At 49.2% G+C, this 6,360-nt stretch overlaps 1 pseudogene; it reads left to right on the forward strand.

Annotated features, from left to right (window-relative positions):
• Positions 1-5,750: 5,750 nt before the first annotated feature.
• On the forward strand, positions 5,751-5,937 carry LOC139011867 (small nucleolar RNA SNORA73 family; annotated as a pseudogene).
• Positions 5,938-6,360: the final 423 nt, after the last annotated feature.

Genomic DNA, 6,360 nt, shown 5'->3' on the forward strand with positions numbered 1-6,360 from the left:
CACACACACACACACACACACACACACGCACACACACATGCCATAGGGGCGATGTGCAGATGGCTGCGTGCTCACTGTGCCCTCTCATGGTCTTTCCTCTGTGCGTGCATGCCTCGTGTCTCTCTTTGTGTCCAACGTCCCTCTTCCTTATAAGAACAACAGTTAGATTGAATCAGGTCCACCTAATGGCCTCATTTTAACTTACTCACCTCGTTAAAGGCCCCATCTTCAAATGTAGACACATTCTAAAGCACCGGGGGTTAGGGCTTTGGGGGCTGGGGGGTTGCAATTCAGCCCATAACACCTTCTTATTAGTCGGAATAGGAGTCAGTCGGATTTCCACAGCAGAAGCTGAAGATGTCCTTCTCTCTCCGTTCCCGCCTCCCTTGCAGCTGGGCTGAGCAGAGGACTCTCACTCCGCTATTGGAAGCTCATGCTCTGGACATGGGGTCTGAAGGAAGTAAGGTTGGCACCAGGCCAGAGGGGCTCTCACTCCCGTTGGTGCCATGGGCAGCAGGGCAGGAGCAACCAGACCATGTTCCTGGCATGAAAGAGGGGAGGGGAGGCCATCTCAGTAAGTCTGTGTTCCTGCCCTAGCACTTAGCCCAGTGGTGTCTGGTGCTTAGTTCAACTACAGAGATTCCAGTTTTCCACAGCATGGTTTTGGGCATGGTTCCTGGCTGCTTAGCCTCAAACTCTGGTTCTCTAGCCCTCCCTGTAATTCTGAGAGTTGCCTGGATGCTTTCTAGTAAGTTCCCTTTCTGCTTAAAGCAGCTAGAGCTGAATTCTGTTGCTTACAGTTGTGAATCTTAACTCACACAGAGGGGAAATTTTTTACTTTATAGTCAGCTCTCAATCTGACTTTAAATAAAATATAAAAGAGAATAAAGTCAACTTTCATTGTAATTCGGGGACAAAAAAAGACTTTTGACATAACTATTAATTGCACTGCGTATCAAAAATAAATAAAAGTTTTACCTCTGGACCAATCTTTATAAAACACTTCCCCTCAGGAACCTGTGATGGCTCCCTATTGCCCATGGTTTCAGCTTTAAGCTCCTTTGTCTGGCTTTGAAAACCCTCCGGAGTATAATTGCAGCCTGTCTAGCCCCTCTCACACCTACTGCTGAGGCTGACTGCGGTTAGAAGGGCCTCCACTTAGCGGTGAAGCTCACATGCTTTCCCTTGAGGCTGCTGGGGTTGGAACACAGGCAATGTGACCTTTGATGCTTGCACCCTCTCAGCCCCAGTCTCCTCGTGTGCACAGCAGAGGTGATGATGGCCATGGAAGGCATTTAGCTTGACCTCTGTGCCATGCCAGCAGATGAGTGTGACCAGCATGTGTCAACAGTAGTTGCAGGATCAGCAGCAGCATCACCTGGGAACTTGCTAGAAATGCCCGTCTTGGGCCCATCCCAGACCGGCAGTGCTGGGCCATCGGGGATGAAGCCAGAGGGCCATGCTCTGAGCTAATACTCGTTCCATCACCACTGCTGACAGCTGGTTTAAGAACAGTCACGACTAATGCCAGCAAGACTCCAGGGAAAAGTTGCTGTGGCTTCTAGAAAAGAAGCTCCTTGCCTCTTGGTAGAAAACCATGGGATGCCGCCTCCCTCTCCCCAGGAGGGTAGAGGATGTGCTGCCTTCCTGTCTGAGGGGAAATGAAGCTGATGCGTGGGGAGGGCAGTACTAGGAAGTACACTGAGAAATGGGAGATGGAGCCAGACTATGACAAAACCCTGCCCGCAGCCCACCCTACGTCCAAATATCCAGCTACATGAGCCAAGAGAATCCTTATCTCTGAACTGAGTTGAGGTTTCTGTGACTTGCAGCCAAAAGGACTCTAATGATTTATCTCCTAGGATTGCTGTGAGGTGAGATGATTCACGTTGAGCGCTTAGCACATTCTCTGACACCTTGGAAACTCTCGTTATGTGTCTATCATCATCACTATTCATATTATTTTCATTATTAGTATTACATACATTCCAGATGCATTAAAACAAACTGTGTCTTGACCTATCCTAATTCTCCAGCTGTGAGCCTTCGAAGTCCTACCTCCCTATTTCACGACCCACCTCAAATGGGACCTTCCTGAAGCCGTTGGAATTACTGAAGCCAATCCAACTCCCTCCACTGAATTCTTGTATCCACAACTGTGCCTAAGTTGTACCAGGGTTGGCATGTGTCAATCAGAGAGGGGCCGAGTATACAGGCGGGCAGTTGGGCACCACTGCCATGTGGGGTAGGCCTGTGTGGCACACCTTTGCTCTCTCTCCCAACTAGAACACGAGCTCCTTGTAAACAGCACTCATGTGTCATTTCTTTTGTTTCTCTACAAAACCTAGCATGAAGCTGAGTGCCTGGGTGAAGGGACCAAGTGCCCAGCAGGCACCATGTGAATGGCTCACCTGTATTATCAAATCTGACTCTTACGCAGTTCTATGAAGTAGTTACTGTTTTCTGTGTTCCTCCAACCACAGCAGCATGGCAGTATAAATAGTCACAGTAGAATTTTTTTTCTAAAGAAAATCACTTTATTCTGATTGATTCATAGTAAGTAACATCACAAAAGCTGATTTAAGGAGACCTCACAAACACTTGTCCAGCCCCAAACTCAATACCATCTCAGTAAACTTCTATACAGTCAAAACACCTTCTTCCATTGCAATACTTTTTTTTAACGTTTTGCCCAGCTAGAATGGCTCAGTGGTTGAGTATCAAGTTACGAATCAGGAGGTCATGGCTTGATTCCTGGTCAGGGCACATGTCCGGGTTGCAGACTCAATTCCCAGTGTGGGGTGTGCAGGAAGCAGCCGATCAATGATTCTCTCTTATCATTGACTAAAGGCCTGGTGCACAAAATTCATGCATGGCGGGGGGGGGGGGGGCGTCCCTCAGCCCAGCCTGCAATGATGCCAGCGTCCCACACCCTGGTCTCTGGCCAGAGGCCCCTCCCTCCACACGGCCAGAGCATGGGATGCTGGGCCCCTGGCCCCTCCCTCCACGTGGCTGGGGTGCAGAATGCTGGGCTTGCATCGCCAGGGCAACGCCTCCAGCGTCCCCCTCTCTCCCCCGCCACTATGGGCACCGCCATCTTTGTCACAGAGTGATAGTTAATTTGCATATTACTCTTTTATTAGATAGGCTGTTTCTCTCTCCCTCTCCCTTCCCTCTCTGAAATCAATTTTAAAAATGTTTTATTGGTTTTTAGAGAGAGCGAAAAGGAGAGATAAAAACATTGATGAGAGAAACATCTACAGCTGCCTCCTGCATGCCCTCTGCTGGAGATCGAGCCCACAACCTGGGCATGTGCACCAACCAGGAATCAAGACAGTGACCTCTTGGTTCATGGGTCGATGCTCAATCACTGAGCAACACTGGCCGGGTCCATTGCAATTCTGAGGCAAGGAAACTACTAGTAATAATGCTAGAGGAGAGTTTTAACTGGTACTTTTATACTTTCCCTATGAATTATATTTTTATACTAAATGAAGTTGATCATGAGAGATGATTTCCCATGTCTTCAATCTTAACTTCTTGATTAGGCTAATCTATTTGTAGAATCACACTGTTTCAGCACTTCGCTGAGGTCTCCCTGGTTCTGGGCACATGCCAAATACTGTTTCATCTCGTGGTGACCACCTAGCCTGTTGTTGCTGCTGCTGCTGGTTAGCCGGCTGAGTTCCCTGAGGCCTGGAGGACTCAGCATTACTTCCTCACGGAAGCCCCAGCAATGGCATGAACTAGTGTGGGCCCGACAGCAGAGCCCACAGCCACACCAGCTGCAGTGGTTGCCATCTGGGCCATCAGATCTGGCTGCTAGGGTGTAGCAGCAGGTGAGCCAACAGCAGATGGTGCAGCCCTGGGTGCAGCTCTCATCTGAGGTGCCCGGCTGGCCGGAGGGACCAAGGGGGAGGTATGGCTTCAGCTTTCATGTGGCATCGCAACTGCCAGGCGGTTCTGTGTTTGCAAGTTTGAAACTCGGAGATGACCCCCACAATAGGAATCTCAAGAGACTATATTCTCTGGCTTCAGCCTTATTGGGAATTCCAGACCACCTTGGATTCCCCCAAATCGTTCTGAGATCCGCAAAGTGTGGACCATCCTCTTGGTTCACCCAGGCATCAGCCATCTTACTTCTCATCCTCCCCAAACCTCACCTCCATGACCATGCTGTCCCCACCACCGACAGAGTCTGAGTGTCCGGCCCCTGTGCCATGTGGAAGCTTGGGATCGAGAACAGAGCCTCAAGTCACTACTGAAGCCTCAGATCCACCTGCTACAGGTGGCCCATCACAAACACATTCCTTCCTGCTTCCTCACCTGAATGTGCTGTCTTCCTCCTCCTGGCTTCTAATCCCATCACTCACCTTGTGAATTCACTCACCTCTTCCTTTTTGATGACTCCTACCCAGGGAACCCAACGTGGCTTGACTTCATCTCCTCCTTTCCTGCTGCAGAGCACGGTGAAGAAAAGCCACAAACCCATTGTCTGCATGTGTCCCCATGGACGCTTGGTAATTCTTTAATTCATTTGCTGCTATCGAATGCCTCCAGATCTCTTGTCTGAAGACTCCTGGCCATTCTCTGTTTTCCACTCTTAGGAATAACTTCATCTCCGATTTCACTGAGCTCACTGGATCTTGTTATCTTGCCTTGGCCGGCCCATCTCTCTGAATCCTCACCTTCCTCTTCTCCAATGTTGTGGACTCTGCGAAGGATGGCAATGTCCTCTTTGCCAAAGCCAACCTTTCACCCAGCGCTTCTCACCAACCACAGTCTATCACCGCTCTGCCCACCCTCGTTGGCTTCTTCTCTCCTGATTGTACCTCCTTCCTCGTTAAAAAGGATCATGGTTACTCTCTACTAAAATGAAACCAAAGCCCTTTTCCTTCACCCACTTCTTCCACAGGCTTCTGCTCCCAGCTCTTAACCACCCAAATTCTGAAAACTACAGTCACCTTCGCCATCCCCCCTCCCTTACTCTCCCTCACCTTCTCCATTGGTCTCTCCTCGCAACTCTCTTGAAACTGCTTTCTCAAAGGTGAGACAATGATTCTCTGAGCACCACCCACCACCCTGTCCTTGGTGGACCTGAGCGCATAGAATAGCATCTCCTTTGTGAGCTTCTGCACATCCCCAGGAGCCACCGTCCCAGGAGCACCTCCTGTTTCTTCCTTTGGCTCTCTTCCCTGTCTTTTCACACTCCTTCCCTCGGTGAACTCACTCACACCACAGTTACAGCTCTCACTTCTCCCAACAAGACGAAGCCCCCTCCTTCTCTCTTGCCGACGTCCTCCCAAGCCCCAAACCTGCAGGCAAGCTCCTTCTAGAAGTGACCCCACTAGTTTTCTTCTGATCTTACATGAGAAGGACACTTTAATGTAAAGTAAATCATTGTCTACCAGCAAACTACGGCCCGCGGGCCGGATCCGGCCCGTTTGAAATGAATAAAACTAAAAAAAAAAAAAGACCGTACCCTTTTATGTAATGATGTTTACTTTGAATTTATATTAGTTCACACAAACACTCCATCCATGCTTTTGTTCTGGCCCTCCGGTCCAGTTTAAGAACCCACTGTGGCCCTCGAGTCAAAAAGTTTGCCCACCCCTGGCTAGTCTAAACTCTGATCCAATGCAGGACCACCTATCACTGTACTTGGGGGCAGATTGTCATCAGGCCTTGGCTTAAATGTTTGCAGTGGTGGGAGGCTCAGTATTTCATGAAGTGCCTTGTTCCATTTTAACCCAACGTGGGTACCCCATGAGGCTCTATCCAGGCGACTAGAGGAGCACAGGGATAGGCCCCAGGAAGTACCCGCTCCTTTTCACACTGTTGGAGAGAAAGCCAGGCCTTGAGTCTGTGCCACTTTTCCTACTGGTTCTCCGAGTCCTGTGGACAATGACTGAGGAGACAACCATGCGGGACACATCTAGAGACAAAAAAGGAAGAAAAATATTTTTTAATGGCAATTCAGTTCACCTACCTACAAAAGAGCCTCCCTGGTATGATGTGCTCTTTTCCTTTTCTGCCTCACATCCTTCCCAGACTTTTGCCAAGTTGGATTACTCTCTGTGCCCTAACTTGTCCCTCTCTCCTGCTTCCACACTCTCCTTCTTGCTGATTGTTATCAGAAATGTCTGGGCCCCTCAGCCTTTCCATGCTGCCAGGTGGCGCAGATAGCAGCTCCCACAGGAAAATGTCCTGATCTCACCAACTAAATCCCCATTCTCCCCTCTGAAACCCTAAAAACACTTTCTTTATACTTCTTATCCACTTATCTCTCATACTATTCATTCATTTATTCATTCCACAATATTTCTTGAATGCAGGGTGGCCCAGGCTCTGTCCTGGGCA

Source organism: Myotis yumanensis, unplaced genomic scaffold, assembly GCF_028538775.1.
Source record: "Myotis yumanensis isolate MYYU_CA2020_CCGP unplaced genomic scaffold, mMyoYum1.0.hap1 SCAF_5, whole genome shotgun sequence".
Classification (NCBI taxonomy): domain Eukaryota; kingdom Metazoa; phylum Chordata; class Mammalia; order Chiroptera; family Vespertilionidae; genus Myotis; species Myotis yumanensis.